General features: G+C 36.8%; 1 protein-coding gene across 1 annotated transcript in view; it reads right to left on the bottom strand.

Annotated features, from left to right (window-relative positions):
- LOC102839834 (amine sulfotransferase-like) overlaps positions 1-9,518 on the bottom strand; it is a 36,715-nt gene that overhangs the window by 26,680 nt on the left and 517 nt on the right. The window lies entirely within an intron of this gene.

Here is a 9,518-nt window from a genome sequence, read left to right as displayed (position 1 = left end):
CTGGGTAAGGTGGAGGGTCAGAGAAAAAGAGGAAGACCCTTAATGAGATGGATTGGCCAGGTGGCATCATTGATGGACTCAAGTGTGGCAGCAGTGGTGAGGTAGGCCCAGGATCGGACATTGTTTCGTTCTGCTGTGCGTGGGGTCTCTATGAGTCAGTTCTGACTCGATGGCACTTGACAACAACAACAACATCAATGCTATCCCTTCTGTACACAGGGTAGATAGGGACGAGCAACTTAGACATTGGCCACCTAAAATGAGGGGGCAATAAAGGCAGGAAGTGACTAGCTTACAAGGTATCAAGAGGGAGTTTAGTTTAAGAGTACCAGGGAAGAGAAAGAGTCCCCACTGAATAGCTGTCATCTTGTCTAGATGTGTCTGGTGAAAAGAGATGGGGATAAGATTTGTAAGATTCAATAGTGAACAATTGTTATCATGACTAACTGCTACTGTAATTTACAACTGTAAATGTAGAAGTTTTGTAACAAAAACAGGGGAGTGGTTAATCTTACAGTCCAGAAACAGAGGACCCTAGGACCATCAAGAGAGACGCGCACAAGCAGATTACAGAACCTTATCCAGAGAAGCCGCAGCGCCAGAGATAGAGGCAGAGATGGGGCATGGAGAGTGAGAGCGGCTGAGGAATCTAGATTCATGGACTAAGAAGAGAGGGACTAAGAGCTGGTGGCCAGGAGGCACACTTGCAGAATGTGCCCTTTGGAGATGTAAATTATTATATATGCCTGAGTGGTTTTGTTTTTGTTTTTGTTTTTGTTTTAAAACTAAAGTGGATAGAGAGAAATACTGTTAACTGGTGGTACGTGGAGTGGATTATAATCATTATAATGAAACAATGTGTATGATTTGTTGAATGTAAAACTAAGAATATGCTTTGTAAACTTTTACTCAAGCCACAATAAAAACCTTAAAAAAAAAAAAAAAAACACAACCTATGCAAACTAACATATGGTGAAGTAGAAAACTTGAACAGACCTATAACAAAAGGATAAATTGATCAGGTTATTTAAAATATCCCAACAAAAGTATCTGGACACAGATGACTTTATTAGTGATTCTGTCAAAAATCCAGAGACAAGCTGCCAAAATTTGTACTCAAATTATTCAGGGCAAAGGAAAGGATTCAAAACTCACAAATATATTTTACAAAACAAATATAGTCCTCATACCAAAACCAGGCAAAGACATCACTAAAGAAGAAAATTATAGACCAATATGCTTCATAAATGTATATGCAAAAACTCAACAAAATTCTAGCTAATAGAATTCAACAGCATGTCAAATAATAATAATAATAATAATAATACATCATGATCAAGTGGGATTTATACCAAAGATTTAAGGCTCATTCAATATTACAAAAACAGTCAATGTAATCCACTATATAAATAAAACAAAGAAAAACTACCACATGATAGTAAAATTTGATGCAGAAAAGCCATTTGATAAAACACAACGTCCATTCCTGATAAGGACACTCACCAAAGTAGTAATAGAGGGGAAATTCCTCAACATAATTAATAGCAAATATTCAAATTAAACAGGCAATGTTATCCTCAATAGAAGGAAACTGGAAGTATTTCCTTTGCTAACAGTGACCAGACAATTATACACTTTATCACCAATCCTATTCAATATTGCGCTTAAAATTTTAGCAGGAGCTATAATGAAAAAAAAGGGAAATTAAAGGCATCCAAATTGGCAAGTCAGATTCAGAAGAGGATGTGAAATGAAAGATATCATTGCTGATGTTCAATGCATCTTGGCTGAAATCAGAAAATAGTAGAACGATGTTTACCTGTGCTTTACTGACTATGCAAAGGCTTTTGATTGTGTAGATCATGACTAGCTAAGGACAAAATTGTGAAGTATGAGTATTCCTGAACACTTAATTGTGCTCATGAGGAATCTTACATGGACCAAAGGCAGTTGTTCAAACAGAGCATGGGAACACTGAATGGTTTAAAGTTATGAAAGGTGCCACGGCAGGGTTGTATTCTTTCACCATACTTATTCAATACATGTGCTGAACAAATAGTCTGAGAAGCTGGGTAATATGCAGAAAAATGTGGCATCAGGATTTGTTGAAGACTCATTAACAACCTGCAATATGCAGAGATGATACAACCTTGCTTGCTTAAAGTGAAGAGGACTTGAAATATTTACTGATGAAGATCAAAGAACACAGCTTTCTGTATGGATTGCATCTCAATGTCAAGAAAATAAAAATCCTCACCACTGGACCAATAAACCACATTCTTAACAATGGAGAAAAGATTGACGTTGTCAAGGACTTCATTCTTCTTGGATCAACTATCAACACTCACGGAAGCAGCTGTCAAGAAATGAAACGACATATTGCATTAGGCAAATCTGCTGCACAAAATTCTTTCTAAAATGTTGAAGAGCAAAGATGTTAGCTTGAGGACTAAGGTGTGCCTGATCCAAGCTATGGTATTTTCAATAACCTCTTATGCATGTGAAAACTGGACACTGAATAAGAAAGACCATAGAAGAATTGATGCTTTTGAGTTATGATGTTGGAGAAGAATATTGAAAGTGCCATCAGATCTGTGTTGGAAGAAGTGCAGCCAGAGTGCTCATTGGAGGTCAGGACGGCCAAACTTCATTTCTCATATTTCAGACATACTGTTAGGAAGGACCAGTCATTGGAGAAGGATATCATGTTTGGTAAGGTGGAGAGTCATAGAAAAAGAGGAAGACCCCTGCGAGATGTATTGGCAAAATGGCAGCATCAATGGTTTCATGTGTGGCAATAATTGTGAGGATGACCCAGGACCAGGCAGTGTTTTCTTCTGTTGTGCATAACTTCACTATGAGCTGGTACTGGCTTGATGGCTCCTAACAACAACAATGACAACAAATTGGCAAAGAATTAAAACTATTGCTATTTGTATATGATTCGATCCTATACATATAAAATTCAAAGACTCAGCAGTAAATTATTGGAACTCATTGAAAGATTTAGCAGAGTACCAGAGTACTTTGATCAGTACCAAAAATCAATTAGATTCCTCTATATTAATTAAGACAGCTCTTAAAAGGAAATTAGGAAAGTAATACCATTTACAATAGCCACCCAAAAGATGAAATGCTTAGAAATAAATCTAACCAGAGAAACAAAAGACATATATAAATAAAACTGCACAACACAACTTCAAGAAACCAAAAGAGACTAACAAAAATCTAAAATTATACAATGATCATGGATAGGAAGACAAAGCATTTTGAAAATGTCAGTACTATCCAAAGAAATCTATAGACAGAACACAATTGCAATCCAACATCATACTTTAAATAGATGTATAAACTGATTTTATATATATTACACTTTTTATGAAAAGGAAAGAGACCTCCCATAAGCAAAGCAATGTTTAAGTACAAAATTGGAGGCCTCTCACTTCCTGATCTCAAAATCAACTACATAGCCATAGTGGTCAAAACAGTCTGTTACTGGTACAATGAAAGATACATAGATCAATGCAACAGAATTGAAAATTTAGAAGTATATTCATCCACATTGAGTCAGCTGATCTTTGACAAAGGCCAAAACACATTAAATGGAGAAATGATAGTCTCTTCAATAAATGGGGCAGGCAAAACAAGAAATCCATTTGCAGAAGAATGAAACAAGACTCATATTTCACACCACATACAAAACCAAATTCAACATGAAATGAAGATCTAAATGTAAAACCTAGAACTATAGAGATCATTAGTGAAAAAATAGGGACAAATTTAGGGCCTCAAATACATGGCATAAGCACACTATCAGTCATTATGAAAAACACACAAACAGTAGAACATAAAACAGATGACTGTTTTGGGCATCCTAAAAATTAGGATTTATGTGCCTCAAAGAAGTCCTGGTGTGGCACTATGGATTAATACCCTGGACTGCAAAGATAGTCTGTACCACAGGGTCAGTGGTTCAAGTTCACCAGTTGCTTCTCAGAAATCCTATACAGAGCCGTATGGGTCGGAACTATTTGAACATCACTTAACAACAACAACATGTGCACCAAAAGAGTGAAATTGGAGGCCACAGATTGGTAAAAATTTTTTGCAACAACCCATCAGACAAGGGATTAATATCTAAAATTTATAGAAATGAGAACACCTCTAAATGAAAAACCCAAACAACACAAATAAGAAATGGGCAAACGTTTGGTTGTTTAAGTTATTATATATTCCGGAGTGTTTTTGTGTATACTCCCTCAAAAACAAACAAACAACAAAAAAAACAGGGAATGGAAGTAAATACATTTGAATGATGACACACAGAGGAAATTGCACTCATTGTAATGAACCGATGAGTGTAAAACTGGTGTTTTCCCATGTAAACTATCACTCAATTCACAGTAAAATCTTAAAAAAAAAAAAATGGGCACAAAACATGAACAGACATGTCATTAAGGAAGACGTTCAGGCAGCCACCAAACATATGAAGACAACACTGTTGTACACCTTTCTTAATTTTAAACCATTCAGTGTTCGCATGTTCTGTTCAAATAACTGCCTCTTGGTCCATGTACAGATTCTTCATGAGTACAATAAAGTGTTCCAGAATACTCATACTTCACATAGTTTGTCATGATCCACACAATTGAAAGCCTTTGCATAGTCACAAAGCACACAAATATCTTTCTGATATTCTCTGCTTTCAGCCAAGAGCCATCGGACATTAGCAATGATAGCCCTTGTTCCACGGCCTCCTCTGAATCCAGGTTAAACCTCAGGAAGTTCTCTGTCAATGTATGCTTATAGCCGATTCTGTATTACCTTTAGTAAAACTTTACTCTCATGGGACATCAAAGAGATTGTTCCCTGATTTCTGCATTCTGTTGGTCACCTCTCTTTGGAATGGGCACAAATATGAATCTCTTCCCATCAATCAGCCATAAAGTTGTCTTCCAAATTTCTTGGCAGAGATGAGTGAGTGCCTACACTATTGCCTTCTTTTTTTTTTCAATTCCTGGTGCCTTGTTCTTTGCCAATTCCTTCAATGCACCTTGGACTTCTTCCTTCAGTATCTATCATTGGCTCTGGATCATATGCTACCTCTTGAAACAGTTGAACATCAACCATTTCCTTTTGGTACAGTGATTCTATGTATTCCTTCCATTTTCTCTTGATGCTTTCTGCATCATTCAATAATTTGCCCAGAGAATCTTTCAATAACGAAAGTCGAGGCTTGAATGTTTTCTTCAGTTCCCCCAGCTTCAGAGATGCTGAGTGTGTTCTTCCTTTTAGGTTTTCTGACTCCAGATCTTTGCACATTTTGTTGTAATATTTGGCTTTATCTTCTTGAGCTAGTTTTTGACATTTTCTATTCAGCTCTTGGACCACCTCAGTTCTTCCATTTTATTTAGCATCTCTATACTGGAGATCAAGTTTCAGTGTCTCCTTTGACATCCATTTTGACCTTTTCCTTCTTTCTTGTCTTCTCAATGATTTTTTGCTTTCTTCATGTATGATGTTCTTGATGTCATCCCACAACTCTTCTGGTCTCTGGTCTTTAGTGTTTAATGTATCAAATCTGTTCTTCAGATCATCTCTAAATTCAGGTGGGATATATTCAAGGTCATGTTTTGGCTCTCATGGACTTGTTTTCATTTTCTTCAGCTTCAGCTGGAATTTGCATAGGAGCAATTGATGATCTGTTCCACAATCTGCCCCTAGCCTTTTTTCACTGATGATATGGAGCTTTTCCATCGTCTCTTTCCACAGATTTAGTCAATTTGATTTCTCTGTATTCCGTCAGGTGAGGTCCATGTGTATAGTCGTGGCTTATGCTGTCTGAAAAAAGTATTTGAAATGAACAAATTGTTGATTTTGCAGACTTCTATGATGCATTCCCAGCATCACTTTTATCACCAAGACCATATTTTCCAATTACTGAAACTTCCTCTTTGCTCCCAACCTTTGCATTCCAATCACCGGTAATGATCAATACATCTTGATATCATGTTTGATCAGTTTCGGATTGAAGAAGTTGGTAGAATTCTTCTATTTCATCCTCACTGGCTTTAGTGGTTGGTGCGTAAATTTGAATAATAATGATATTAATTGGGCTTCCATGTAGGTGCATGGATATTAACCTATCACAACATTGTACCTCATGTTCTTTTTGACAATGAATGCAACACCATTCATCTTCAATTTGTCATTTTCAGCATAGTAAACCATGTGGTCATCAGATTTAAAATGGCCAATACCAGTCCATTTCAGCTCACTAATGCCTAAGTTATTGATGTTTAAGTGTTCCATTTCATTTTTCACAACTTCCAATTTTCCCAGATTCATACTTTGTACTTTCCATGTTCCGATTTTCAATGGATGTTTACAGTTGTTTCTCTTAATTTTGTGTTGTGCCCCATCAACTAATGAAGGTCCTGTGGGCCTTACTCCATTCGTGTCATCACTGTCAACTCTACTTTGAGGAGGCTGCTCTTTCCCAGTAGCATTTGGAGTGACTTCCAACTTGAGGGGCTCATTTTCCTCCAGTATATATCTGACAGTGTTTCTCTGCTATTCATAAGGTTTCGGTGACTAAGTATTTGGAAGTAGTTACAAAGACATACTTCTTCCTAGTATGTCTTTGTCTGGAAGCTCATCTAAAATCTGTCCACCGTGTGTGACCTGCTGTTATTTAAAATGCCGGTGACATAGCTTCCAGAATCACAGCAATTCACAAGCCACCATAGTAGGACATACTGACAGATGAGTGTTGGACTTTTGCAGTACATGAAACAAAATACTCTTCTGTTATTTCTACTATTCTATAATATATTTGAAAAAAACAACAACAACCATTTAACATGGAGGTCTTTTTTTTTGGCATTACATCAAATCATCTCTATATTGGACAACAAACTATAGGCTGGCTAATTAAGACAATTAATTATTTTTTCCTTGCAGTCAAGACAATACTCCTTCTGAAGATAAATGTATGTGTTGCTTAAAATCTTTTCAGGCAATGTCCAATTGCATATTAGTCTATAGCCCAATAGGATTCTTTTTTCTTTTCTTCTTTTAAGGGAACTCAGCTCTTTCTTGGTTTATTTTCCCCATAAGGAGCTCTGGTAGCACTTTGTGTTATGTATAGACTATTAACCACAAGGATAGCCATTCAACCCTACCACAAGGTTAACCGTTCAAACCTACCATGTTCTGCTGAGGAGGCAGATGAGGCTGTGTGCTGTCTTAGAGTTTTACAATCTCACAAACCCTAGATAGGGTTGCTATGAGTTAGAACTGACTTGATGGCAGTGGGTATGGGTTTGGTTTGATTTAATGATTGTAAAGACCCAAACCAAGTAACCCTTAAAGCACTGGATCATGAGTGGGATACAAGCAAGTTAATCAGAGGACATGGATCTGGGTGTGGGCTCTCTGAGATGTTTCAATATGCAGGCAGGCAGAGGAGGTAGGGCCTTGCAGACTAGGTTGCCACCTGCTACTCAGGTGGAAAGAACAGTGTCCTGGGGAATGATGTTTTTTAATTCCTCCCTGCTCACTTCTTGCTCTGCTCCAACCAAGGCCTTCTCAGTCATCACTGCTACCAACATCCATTCCTCTGGCCTCCATCAGCAGCTCCAACACCAGCAGCACTGACAGCAGCTGTGACGAGGACAAGCAGAAATGTGCTCCCATAGGATTTTCATATGGTGTTCACACAATGACCAAATCCCATGATGTCTGGTTTCACAGAACCTATCATGGACTTTAAGCAATGCATATCTGACTTTTAGACATTGCTTTAAAATCCACTGATCAATCTAGGGCTACAATACAACCCTTGATCCAACATCCTTCTCCAACAACTTCAATAGTTTAAGCCAGGAATTAATGTGATCTACATATAATCTACACACACTCATGCTAAGGAATCATCCAGTACCCCATATTATATGAAGCACTAAAGTCAGAAACAAGTAAGGGTCATGACCACAAATTACAGATATTGAGTCTATCCTAGTTCACACAGCAAGCTCTGAATCATCCTCAAAGAAAAGTGACAGAAAGGGTATATGGACTTTGTATCTGACCTAAGAAAAGCATGACAGATAATAGGCAGGATAGAGCAAGTTAAATGAAACATCAACACTACATGCTTCAAGCACTCTCTACATGTTGCTAGTCCACTGTTATGAGCTCCTAGTATTTAAAGCCCATACCGCATCTTCTTTAAATGGAAATGTCATATAGCAATGATATTATTTATCTAATTACTTTACATTTGCTTTCCTTTTATCTCTTTTTCTTCCTTTTTGTCTTGTTTCTGATTTAAAATGCAATCTTTATATGTTTCATCAATGAAGAAGATGTTTTTTGTAGTCTTTTCATGCATTCGTTTTCACCAGCTACTGAAGTTCTCTTTTCTTTCTAGTTCACTGCTAGTTTCCATAATGAAAGGATTCTGCATTTTATTGAAAGCTTGTTCTGTATCTATTAATATGATAATCAGGGCTTTTTTATGTAAACTTATAATTCAGGTTAACTATATTAAAAGACTGAAAAGTTTTTAAAACTAATCTTGACTTGTGAAATAAACCAGACTTATTCATAATGCATTTTTTAATGATAGATTTGATTTGATTCTAGTTTCAAAATATTTGTATCCAAGTCCATGAATATATCGTTAACGTTCTAAGATGAGTTCAGGTGTCAAAAATCTTGCAAATGGCACTGCTAGACTGAGTTTTATACATGACAGATTTGACAAAATTTATGGTTAATCCTGATGTTTCATTCAAGGTGAGCAAGAACCCTGCAATGTGGACCATGGATTGGTCTGTGGTGTCCCAGATACTTGAACCTGATTTAGGGTGTTGGAACTACTCTTATATGGATTTCGGTGCTTGACCTACAACTAAGTATACTGAGATGCTACAGACATCTAAAGGAAGAAAATACCAACCCAATTTCACTTTTATTCATCTGAATAGATGTAAGAAGTTTTATAGAAGAAAAGAATCAGGGTTAAAGCAATGTGTTTCTAAGTAAGCAGGTCATGAATCTAAAGGTAGAAGATAGCAGGTAAGAAATGGAGAAATTCTGTGACCACAAAAGAACAGTGTCTATTGCACTGACTTAGACTTCATTAGGACTTTGAACGACATCAACATTCTATTGCACATTAACAATAATAACATTCTATTGCACTAAATCAGACTTCAGTAGGACTTTGAACAACATTAACATTCTATTGTACATTAACATTAACAACATTAGCATTCTCTTGCACACTAACATTCTATTGCACATTAACATTCTATTGCACTGACTTAGATTTCAGTAGGACTTTGAACAACATTAACAACTGCTTGCAGAATTGTTTCCATGGCATCATAAAGCCTATGTTCTCAAACTTGCCCAGATAGCAGAAAACAGAACCAAGATGTGAAAAACACAAACTGGCCACAGAGTCCATGAATTTAATAAGCTATTAGAATGTAGCATTTGAAGGCAAT

The sequence above is a fragment of the Chrysochloris asiatica genome, unplaced genomic scaffold, assembly GCF_000296735.1.
Source record: "Chrysochloris asiatica unplaced genomic scaffold, ChrAsi1.0 scaffold00703, whole genome shotgun sequence".
Classification (NCBI taxonomy): Eukaryota; Metazoa; Chordata; class Mammalia; order Afrosoricida; family Chrysochloridae; genus Chrysochloris; species Chrysochloris asiatica.
Note: the sequence above shows the minus strand (reverse complement) of the source record. Positions and strands in the feature narration are given on the sequence as shown.